This window comes from Leucoraja erinacea, chromosome 6 (assembly GCF_028641065.1).
Source record: "Leucoraja erinacea ecotype New England chromosome 6, Leri_hhj_1, whole genome shotgun sequence".
Classification (NCBI taxonomy): Eukaryota; Metazoa; Chordata; class Chondrichthyes; order Rajiformes; family Rajidae; genus Leucoraja; species Leucoraja erinaceus.
In genome coordinates, this window is record NC_073382.1 from 45,689,350 (window position 1) to 45,701,374 (window position 12,025).

Here is a 12,025-nt window from a genome sequence, read left to right on the forward strand (position 1 = left end):
AAACACTCTCGCTTCCCACATAATTTATCCACAACAAAATATACAGGTTGCAAGGAATTTTCTAAAGGCATTTTATGATAATAGTTGATAAAACTGACTATACCCATCTGACATTACACTAACTAACAAGAGATGGCCAAAGGACATAAATGCAGCAAATGTTTGGTAATATATTTAATGGTGTCAAGACGCCACATTACCAGACATTCAGATTAGATGTATGTGGCAATGAAGATACCCAGTTTGTATGCACCATTTAAAAAAAAATTGTTGATAAACGCTTTTTCCATCAGTCCCACTTCAGAATTAACGTTAAAATTCCAACTGAAATATCCCGACAAAATTTGTGATGTATATGACTGACTGTAGAAGTAAAACCTGGATAAATCCAATGTATAGTTGTGAATGTTGCTCATTAAATAACTACAGTACTGATACTCCATATTAACAGCATTGATTTGCCATTAAAATGAATTCTGTAATAACGTGTCAGTGACAATCGAACACTGCGGTTTTAATGTTTCACGTGTTCAAAATTTAATTAATCCATCTTTATGGATTAAAACAAATAACATTGGGAATTAAAACATATTTGATTGCATTCCGTTATCAAACATAGTCAATGTTAGCTCTGCAGACATTTCCAGCACAATAGGGTCCGGGGGGGGGGGGGTATGAATCGGTGTTGATTGGATGGATTGAGGCAGGGGAATTAGTGAGTGTGGGTTGGAGTAGGTAAAATTATGAGGGGAGAGCGCGGGGGGGATGTCAGTGGGGTTGAAGGGGGGGGATCTGTGCAGGATGGATGGGGGAGCAGTGCAGAATGAAGGGGTGAGCAGTGCAGGATGGATGGGAAGTGGGGTCAGTACAGGATGAATTGGTGGACCCAGTGTAGGATTGATGGGGAGCGGCAGGAGAATCAATGCGAGGTGGCTAGGGAGATCAGTGCAGGATAAATAGATGGGGGGGGGGGGGGGGGGGGGGGGGGGGGTGGGGGGCACAGGGGATGTCAGTGAGGACTGAATAAAGACAGGAATGGGGATCAGTGCGGGATGAAGAGGAGGGCTCTCATGATAAGGGGAATGGAGGGGGGCGTATGAGAGAGAGAGAGAGAGAGAGAGAGAGAGAGAGAGAGGAAGCTTCTGTGAACGGTAATTTCAGCTCAATCCAGCGCTAAATGCAGCTCAACTGTCTGTCTCGCCTACAGCCCCGTCTCAATCCAGACATGGCTGCTGGTTAACCTGGCGGGACAGGCAGAGCTGAGCTGGGTTTTGCGCTGGCTGTGGGCCTGGGGGCGCCGCGTCCGTCTGACTCCCGACGCCTCTGGCCATCCCCGGGCGTGTGGAGGCTCTCGGGCGGGGACGGGGATGGTCCAGCGATTGCAGCGCCGGAGACCGGGATCGGTCCAGTCTGCCGTGCAGGTCTGCCGAGAGTGTTTTGGTTCGTCTCCCTCTTACTCTACTTCCGCCTCTGACCGACACCTCCCTCCTCCAAGGGTCTGTTTTGAAAGAGCCGTTGGCGGAGTGGCAGCAGCTCCCGCTAACAGGCCGGGCGGGGCGGGGCGGGGTGCGGGAGGAGGAGATGCTGTCCCGTCTTTAGCTCCGACCCTCCGTCACGCCACACTTAGCATCTTTCCCACAACCGTCGCCGACACAAAACGTCACGTTCCTTTTCTCCAGAGATGCTGCCGGACCCGCGGAGTTACTCCAGTTTTTGTGCATCTATCTTCGGTATAAACCAAGTTGCCAAGCCGGGCAAAATGACTCGCCGTTTAGGTTGCCCGGCGGCAGTTTGAGTGGTCATTGGCACCCGGGCAACCTTGCATTTCGAGCCCTGCCATTGATAGAAAGTGTAATATATATGCAGATAAGTGACTGTTGTGTCATAGAAACATATAAATTAGGTGCAGGAGTAGGCCATTCGGCCCTTCGAGCCTGCACCGCCATTCAATATGATCATGGCTGATCATCCAACTCAGTATCCCGTACCTGCCTTCTCTCCATAACCCCTGATCCCCTTGGCCACAAGGGCCACATCTAACTCCCTCTTAAATATAGCCAATGAACTGGCCTCAACTACCCTGTGGCAGAGAGTTCCAGAGATTCACCACTCTCTGTGTGAAAAAAGTTCTTCTCATCTCGGTTTTAAAAGGATTTCCCCCTTATCCTTAAGCTGTGACCCCTTGTCCTGGACTTCCCCAACATCGGGAACAATCTTCCTGCATCTAGTCTGTCCAACCCCTTAAGAATTTTGTAAGTTTCTATAAGATCCCCTCTCAATCTCTTAAATTCTAGAGAGTATAAACCAAGTCTATCCAGTCTTTCTTCATAAGACAGTCCTGACATCCCAGGAATCAGTCTGGTGAACCGTCTCTGCACTCCCTCTATGGCAATAATGTCCTTCCTCAGATTTGGAGACCAAAACTGTACGCAATACTCCAGGTGTGGTCTCACCAAGACCCTGTACAACTGCAGTAGAACCTCCCTGCTCCTATACTCAAATCCTTTTGCAATGTGTCAAGATTGGTTCGACGATAATGACAATCAACTCGAACAACTCATCAATGAAAAGAGAAAAGCTTTCATCACCATACAAAATGACCAACAGTCGGCTACCAAAAGGAAGAGCTATCAGCAATGCAAGGTTGCAGTCCAGAAGAGCACCCTAAACCTGAAAAATCAATGGTGGAGGGAGAAAGCTCAGGAAATCCAACAACTAGCACACGCCAACGACATTGGAGGTAACCTGCTCCATTACCAACTGCATCAACTTCTCATCAAGATCTGGATAAATGAAGACGTACCAGGATACTTTAGAGACTCGGCAATCGTTACCATCTACAAAAGAAAAGGCGATCGATCTGACTGTGGAAACTATCGTGGAAATTCCCTATTTGCAACAGCAGGCATGGTCCTCGCCCGCATCATGAACAACCGATTCAAGCCTTTAGCCGAGAAGACCCTTCCGGAGACACAAGCTGGTTTTAAACCATCACGTGGAACAGCCGACATGATCTTCACAATCCGTGTGACTACAAGACAAATGTCATGAACAACTTCAACCTTTGTACATGGCATTCATCTACCTCACTAAGGCCTTCGACTCGGTATCCAGAGAACTCTTATGGGATGTCCTATTCATCTAGGGGTGTCCTGAAAAGTACATCTGAATCCTGAGACTCCTCCATGATGACATGCTTGCCACAGTCATGGCCAGCAACAGCAACTGTGAGCCGTTTCAAGTTAGATCAGGAGTGAAACAGGGATGCGTGATTGCCCCAACACTGTTCACCATCTTCATTGCGACAACCATCCACAGCATCCAGATGACCTACTCCCAGGAATCGAAATCGTCTACAGAACAGATGGCAGACATTTCAATCTTGCTCGTCTCAAGTCCAAAAGTAAGACATCTATGAGCTCCCCCAATGCACAGACGACAACTGTGTTGCAGCTCTCTCAGAAAATCATCTGCAACAGATCCTGACTGCCTTCAACAGTGCATACACGAAACTTGGACTTACCATCAACTTCAAGAAGACTCAGGTTATGTACCAATCGTCATCAACTGAGACAAATCGGAAAGAACCATCAATTCAGCTTGGTGAAACAACCCTGGAAAATGAGGATCATTTTCCGTACCTTGGAAGTCACCTCTCCTCCAATGTCGACCTCGATGACGAGATCCAACATCGTCTTAAGTGTGTTGGAACAGCTTTTGGACGTCTTCGAACGAGAGTCTTTCAAAATATTGACATCTGAACAGACACCAAAATGTTAGTGTTCAAGGCAGTGGTTATTCCAACGGTGATTCCCCATCTTCTGGCTCAGTGATGGGGAACCTTTTCATGTTGGAATGCCACATTAAGTTAGCTGTAATCTAATAAGGCTGCATCCAAGAAACTTCAACGGGATATACTTCAAAATGTATATTATTTTGTAAAATCTGGAGAAACTCAGCGGGTGAGGCAGCATCTATGGAGTGAAGAAAATAGGCAACGTTTCGGGCTGAAACCCTTCTTCAGACTGAATAGGCAACGTTTTGGGCCGAAACTCTTCTTCAGAAACATTGCTTATTTCCTTCGCTCCATAGATGCTGCTTCACCCGCTGAGTTTCTCCAGCATTTTTGTCTACTTTTAGTGACTGCATGACTTTGTTGTGACTGCCTTTTTTGGGAAAAGCATTTGAATATTTGGTTGCAACACAGAGATACACAGTTTCAGCTGATCTTCTAGATGGGTATCCGTCATTTGTGACCTTAAGGGCGTCTTGATTTGGGTTAGGTAGGAGAATGTAGATTCGCAGTAATAAGTGGTTGAAAAGCAAGAAAGCATTTCAAAGATAACGTACATTCTAGAGTCGCATTAGAACTAAGTCATGAGCATAACAGGGTTTAAAATAGCCCTCATGGCTTATTAATGTTTTAATTGTGGCCGTCAGTCGGGGAGGATTATTTCGTTGAATCTTCTTTTACTCTTTGGTATTTTAAATACGTTCATTTTTAAATTAAAATAAAAAATAATGAAAGAGGAACACAAACATATTAATAAAAATAAAAGGATTTGTTCTACAAAAATTGGATTAATTCAAAAGGCCGCACTTAAATGGCCTAGAAGTCCCCCCTGTCCTGGCTTGCTATAATACAAATGATCAATGCATTAATATCTCCAACGACCACTCCAGAGATTCCACACACACATTAATTACCTAGTTGTACTGGTTGTCTATTATCTGATTATTTAACCCAGTTTTGAGAGAAAAGTTTTGTTGATTTATCACTCAGTTCCAAAATAATATTGATGGCGAAGCCAAAGGGGCATTGTGGTTAGGGCAATTATTTACTTATTTCTTTTTCATCAGAACTCAAACATTTGTCAGCTGCATTCCAATCGGGAGAACTTTTGCCTTCCAGAAGTTAGAATAAAATTCGACTACAAAAAAATGAGACCAGACAGAAGAGGAATTTATGTACACCTCCGTCCTTGTTGGCCAAAGGTGGATTTTGGTTACCTCCATTTCTCATTTCTTGATGTATTTTGCAGTGCATCTTTTGGATGAGACATAATAGATTTTCATCCGATGAACACATAACCATTATGCGAGCTTGCACAGTGAGATTTGCGAGCACATTGATGCAACCTTGAGAGGCGCAAAGGAAATACAAGCCCTTCTTTTACCCCCCGCCCCCCCTCATTCTCTAATCGGCTTTGAGCACGGGGATCAGGTGCCCAAACATAGACAGGCGTGGGGACGAACTGCTGCTAAAAGCATTCATCGACGCTATACGCTGCGGTGAGGTCACGTTGCCATTTTTTTTTGGTGTGTTACACTGAGCGGGTGCGCCTCTCCATCGGGACCGGACGAACGATTTGGGGGGCATCTGAGCGGCGGGCACCGTCCTTCCCGGAGTGTGCGCGCACCTGAGCCTCGGCGCCCCCCCTCCCGCGCGACCCCTTGTCGCCCTCCTATCGGCCGTGCGCCCAACCGTCACTCGGCTCTCGCCCCCCGCGCGCGCGCGCCCAGGCTGAGGCGAAGCTCCAACTGCCTTCCGCATCTTTCCCGAGGTAAGCGCCACGTTTCGACCTATTTTTACCACCCTCTTTTATTTTATTCGATCGCCGCTCGGTTAATAAATATCGGGGAGGGAGTGGGTGGGGATTTATTAAAAACTATACACAGCCGATGGGGTTCATTGAGCGAGCAGGATACAGCCGATGCCTCCCCAGTTGGAGAGGCCACATGGCAGCTTCTACTCGTGGAGGATGATGCAAGAATGACTCGATGTAAACAGAAGCGTAGACTCCCTCTCCGCTCCCACTGTTAGAGTTATTTAAATGCAAACTTTTGAATCTTATTTTGCAGGATAGTTATTTTTCCCTTTTTGACAGTTGCATCCTTTGTTTTGCGGCTGATTTATATTTGAAGGGGGTTGAGAGACGTACATTAATGTATCATGTGCAAGATGCCGTGAGGTCGGGACATTAAAAAAAACGGAATGCTGAAAATACGAACAAAAAATATAGTGTTGGCGAAATTCAGCGGGACAGGCAACATTTGTGAAATTTTTGCGCAATATTCCAACATCTGCAATATTTTGTGTCTCCAATGCTGGAAATAGACTGCAGATCGAGCAGCATCTGTGGAAACGGAAACGGGGTTTATGTTTCGGGTCCATAACACATGAGTTCAGATTTCTAGCATCTACAGTCTTAATAAAAATATCACCGTCAGAATTAATTTAGCAAAAGACATTGTTGCGAATCCAAATGTCACTGGGTACAAAATATTAGGCCTTATTCACAGGCGTAATTGTTGGATATAGATCCTTAATGTGGTGGCATTGTACATTTAAATTATTGGTTTAATCTCTGCTGACGTTTTTAAGGTTCCCAATTGACTGTAAACAGGATTTTTTTTGTGTTAAGGTACACAAAAATGCTGGAGAAACTCAGCGAGTGCAGCAGCATCTATGGAGCGAAGGAAATAGGTAACGTTTCGGGCCGAAACCCTTCTTCAGTCTGAAGAAGGAAACAGGTAACGTTTCGGGCCGAAACCCTTCTTCAGTCTGAAGAAGGGTTTCAGCCCGAAACGCTACCTATTTCCTTCGCTCCATAGATGCTGCCGCACCCGCTGAGTTTCTCCAGCATTTTTGTGTACCTTCGATTTTCCAGCATCTGCAGTTTTGAACACTTGAACACTTTTTTGGTGTTAATATTGGTTATGAAGTTGTCAAAGGGTTTGCAACCCTGTGATCATCAAATGTGAAATGTAAATAGGATTCGATGTGGCATGCATTCATTCACACATGCCCCCCCAAATACCTACCCACATTGGGCCGAGGAGCATTTTCGTTCAGGTTCATGACCCACGGATCTACCTGAATTTTTAACATATTGTGTAAAATTATTATATAAATCATACCTGAAATTCGTCAAGTACAAACCCTGCACAGTTTGATTAAATATGACAAAAAATTCCAATTTTCCGAGTAATAATTGTCCAATCAATGCACGTTTGACATTAAGGTCGGACGCAAATTGACCAATCCCGCGCTTTGTTTTATGGTCGCTAGGCAGCGAGGACTCTGGGATCATGGGTGCCTCCTCATTACATCAAAGGACATTTATTGTCACGTACACCAATTGGTGTAGTGAAATTTGAGTTGCCATTGGCAGCACACCAGTAAAAATAAAGCAACATCAAAGAATTTAACATAAAACATAAAAACATCCCCCTACAATGGTTCCCACGGTGAGGGAAGGCAACAAAGTCCAGTCCTCTTCCTCTTGTTCACCCATGGTCGGGCCTATTGAGGCCTCTGCAGTCACCGCGATAGTGGCCCGATGTTTCAGGCCCTCTCGCCGGATGATGGTGCTCCGATGTCGGGAGAACACTCTCAGCGGCTTGGAGTGTCTGGAACGGCCGCTTCCTCCCTGGAGATCGCGGCTTACGAAGTACTCAGGCCGCGCTGGTCCAACTCTTGCGATCTTGGCAAAAGATCCCGGGCTCCGCGGTGTTTAAACTCAGCGCCGCCTGTAGTTGGACGCTCCGCAACCACAGCTCCGCGATGTTAGAGTCGGCGGTCACAGCACTCCGGAGCTTACCACACGGCGACCCGGTTAAGGCACTGAGAAATACAGTTCCCACCCCCCTCCCCCCCCCCACATAAAAAGACTAGACCTCCAAAACAAAAACACACTTAAAATAAAAAAAGAGGTGAATAGACGGACAGCTGCAGGCAGGAGAGCCATACTCGACGGCGCCCCCTACTTTATCTTCACAATAGCAATAGCAAGGTTTCCAAAGATAAAGGTAATACCAATCTTGCTGATCATTTTGTTTTTCAATTGATTTATCTTTAGAAAGTTATGATGTGTTGTGAACTGTTAAATAAAAATGATAAATAACAAATGTACAGCTAGGATTAGGGTCAGGGTCCGGGTCAGTCGGTCATGCTTGTCGGTAGGCCGATGGATGCTGTGGAGGATCGGTCGGGCAGTTGGTAGGCCGGTGAGTGCTGCAAAGGGTCGGTCGGGCAGTTGGTAGGCTAGTGGATGCTGCGAGGGGTCGGTCGGGCTGTCGGTCAGCCGGTGTTGCAGCGAGCAAGCGGGCGGACTGATAGAGCCGGCGCTATGGGGTGCTGAAGGCGGCCCGGGCGGTGTGCAAGGCTCCCCACCATCATCACCACGACGATCCAGAAGGGCATGCTGGCCGAGGTGGACTCACTGAGCGACCACATGTAGGGAGCCCGTAGCCGGTCCCAAAGCGACTCCAGCTCCAGCTGTGGGCAGCTCTGGAAGGGGGGGCGAGTTAGGGTTAGTATAGGCTTAGACATTTTCCTCTCAGTGGAAGATGCCTTAGCCTTCCCCCAGCCTGGCACTGCCCCAGTCCCACTATGGGCGTGATCCCCCACTCTGCACACTGGTAGTCAGTGGGGTTCAGTAAACGGGGAACCCAGAAGAACTGCCCTCACCCATTAATTAGACTGGTTCAGGAGCCGGACTTCTGCAGCAGTCTCATTCAAAAAACACAGGCAATTATATTAATTATATTATTATTGTATAATATAATTATATATGATTGCAGTCATATTCACAAGATAATAATATAGTTTAAAATGGACTGCGACATGAAAATAGGCTTCCCATGGTGTAATATGGGCATTGGACACTAGATGGCGCTTTCCCGATCTCATTTTCTAATTAGTATAATTAATTAATGTGCAACTTTTGGCACTGACGAGTAATGACTTCCTTCTCAATTATATTTTATCTAAATCTGTGCAAAATTTTATGGAGTTCCGAGACATGGGTCACGAAAGTTGATTTCTAGACACATTTTTGATCTCGGCCCACAGCCTACATACAAAGACAGGTTTTGTTATGTATTATACCTGTGCATGTGTTTTGCTGTAATGTTCGGAATATATTGTAGTAGTTGCCCTGATGCAACTGGACTTGAATCACTTTTGATTGTATGAAGGTATGGTGTGATCTCCCAGCAGAACCCCGAGGTACTTTTTAAAGAGTACAAGCTAACTAAAGGAAGCTCATTTTTGGCAGCATTGTACATGACAGAAACATGGAAAAATGGGTGCAGGAGTAGGCCCTTCGAGCCAGTACATGGTGAGATCAGCCATGGCTAATCATCTCATATCAGTAGGTACACAAAAATGCTGGAGAAATTCAGCGGGTACAGCGGCATCTATGGAGCGAAGGAAATAGGCAACGTTTCGGGCCAAAACCCTTCTTCAGACGGGTTCTTCAGACTGAAGAAGGGTTTCGGCCCGATACGTTGCCTATTTCTTTCGCTCTATAGATGCTGCTGCACTCGCTGAGTTTCTCCAGCATTTTTGTGTACCTTTGATTTTCCAGCAGTACCCTGTTTCTGCCTTTTTCCCTCATGTCCCTTAATTTCTTTCACCCTAAGAGCTAAATCTAATTGACATAACTGTAAAATCATTATCTGAAAACCATAGGGTTGCTGAAGAAGGATCTCGTCCTGAAACATAACCTATCCCATGTTCTCCAGAGATATTGCCTGACCCGCTGAGTTACTCCCAGCATTTTGTCTTTTTTGTAACCCGGCATTTACAGTTCCTTGTATCCGGAGAGTTGTTTCTTCTGAGGTACAGGAAAGTGGCTTAAGTAATTGCTATTTATATATGCATCGGCATAATGGATGACAAGAAACCTATCCATTTTAGACATCTGCTTCTCCGAGGCCAGATATAGTCAGTGCAGAATAATGCTTCCTCTTTATTCAATAACTTGATGTTGCTAAAAAAATTACATGTACATGGCACAATGTACAAATGTAAATTCTGTACATTAAGAATGCTAAATTAGTGCCAATTTGTGGTATAAACACGCAATCAGAAATAGGAGCGAGAATAGGTTGTGTGTCCTCTCAAGCCTGCTGTACCAACGATGGCTGATCTCAAGTCAAGTTTTATTCGTCACTTGCACATAAAGTGCAAGTGAAATGAATTTGCCAGCAGCGGTACAATTTAAAAAAAGCACACACAATAAAAATTTACCCAAACATCCACCACAGCATTCATCACTGTGGTGGAAGGCTCCGGGAAAGGCTGCACCGATCCTTGCTGTTAGGCCACGGGGGAGGCGACATGGAAAAAGTCGCCTCTCTGTGGAGGAGGTGACCGAAGCGGTTTCCCCTTTACCCCCCCACACCATCCCCCACACAGAGAGACATTAAAAACACACATTAAGACACACTAAAAAAAACAAAAAACTAACACGCTGCTGGCAGGGCTGCCGGCTAGCAGCGCCCCCACCGATCTGTCCTGAATGCCATTCCCAAAATCTTTGATTTGCCCCGTGGTTTAAGAATGTTTGTTTCAGCCTCAAATTTGTTCCTGACTTGGCTTCACAGCTTTTTACAGTAGAGATTGCCAAAAGGTTCACTACCCTCAGAGAGGACGCACAGTGGTGCAGCTAGTAGAGCTGCCGACTCACAGTTCCAGCCCCAGTCAGGTTACATGGCGACCTCCATTACTCTTTTTGTGGAGTTTGTCCCTATCACCATGTGGCTTTTTTCCCACATCCAATGATGTGCAGTTTGGCAAATTAATTGCCTCTAGTAGGGCGGCGCCGTGTATGAAAAAGTTACTTTTATAACAACTAAACAGGTTCGCTTGATATGCATTTGATAATCCATCTATCCCTACTCTTATTATTTCCTGTTAACCAACTCTTCATTCATAATAATGTTATCCTCAATTCCTGAGTCCTTAACTTTTGCTATAAGGAAATGGCAAACAAACTGAATCCATTTGCATCAGTCTACACAACGGAATGCACCAGCAACTTGGTACAAATTCAAGAGAGCCAGTGGGGCAGAAATGAGTGGAATTGTTATTACAGAGAAGAAAATGCTTGGGAATCTGAAAGAACTGAAGGTGGATAAGTCATCTGAACCAGACACACTGCGCCCCCGGGTTCTGAAAGAGGTAGCTTTCAAGATTGTGGAGGCATTTGCAGGGATCTTTCAAGAAACACTAGTCAGGAGTGGTCTTAGAGAGGACTGGAAAATTACAAATATTACTCCGCTGTTCAAGCTGGGAGCGAAGTAAACGAGGGAAAATTATAGTCTGGTTACCCTGGCTTAGGTGGTTGGTAAAATGTTAAAGAGTTTATTATTAAGGATAAAGGTTTCTGTGTACTTGATAAACTAGGTCGAAGTCAGCATGGTTTTGTGAAGGGGAGATCTTGCCTTACAAATCTGTTGGAATTTTTTCAGGAAGTAAATGTAGAATATTCAAAGGAAAGTCAGTGGATGTGTAAGAAGGAACTGCAGATGCTTGTTTGCACTGAAGATAGACACAAAATGCTGGAGTAACTCAGCTCTGGAGCAAAGGAATAGGTGACGTTTTGGGTCAGACCCTTCTTCAGACTGAGAGTCAGGGAAGAGGGAAACCAGAGGTATGAAAAGGTTCAGGACAAGGCAGTGTCTGCACTGATGACCAATGAAATGTGGAGCCCACAATGGCTGTGGAAGAGATGATAATGAAGGAATATATGGATCCAAACAGTGGAACTAGCAGGCCAACTAGGGTGGGGGTGCAGAGAGAGAGAGAGAGGGGGAATGTGGGGGTACTTAAAATTAGAGAAATCTATTTTCATACCTCAAGGTTGTAAGCTGAAATATGAGGTGCTGATTGGAAATTAAATTGCAAATTCGAGGAACAGTACATTCAGAAAGTATTCAGACCCCTTCACTTTTTCCACATTTTGTTACGTTACAGCCTTATTCTAAAATAGATTAATTTCTTTTCTTTTTTTAAATCATCAATCTACACACAATACCCCATAATAAAAAAAACAAAATCAGGCATTTAGAAATTTTTGCAAAGTAATTAAAAATAAATAACTGAAATGTCACATTTACATAAGTATTCAGACCCTTTACTCAGTACTTTGAGGCAACATTGGCAGCGATTACAGCCTCAAGTCTTGGGTATGACGCTACAAGCTTGGCACACCTGTATTTGGGTGATTTTTCC

The 12,025-nt window shown here is 45.1% G+C and overlaps 1 protein-coding gene across 1 annotated transcript in view; it reads left to right on the plus strand.

The window, feature by feature from the left end:
• Window positions 1-5,002: 5,002 nt before the first annotated feature.
• Window positions 5,003-12,025, plus strand: part of LOC129698048 (high affinity cationic amino acid transporter 1-like) — a 67,421-nt gene continuing 60,398 nt past the window's right edge. Inside the window, exon 1 of the mRNA XM_055636886.1 lies at window positions 5,003-5,564. The gene's annotated coding sequence lies outside the window, so the exon portion shown is untranslated. The remainder of the gene's footprint in view (window positions 5,565-12,025) is intronic.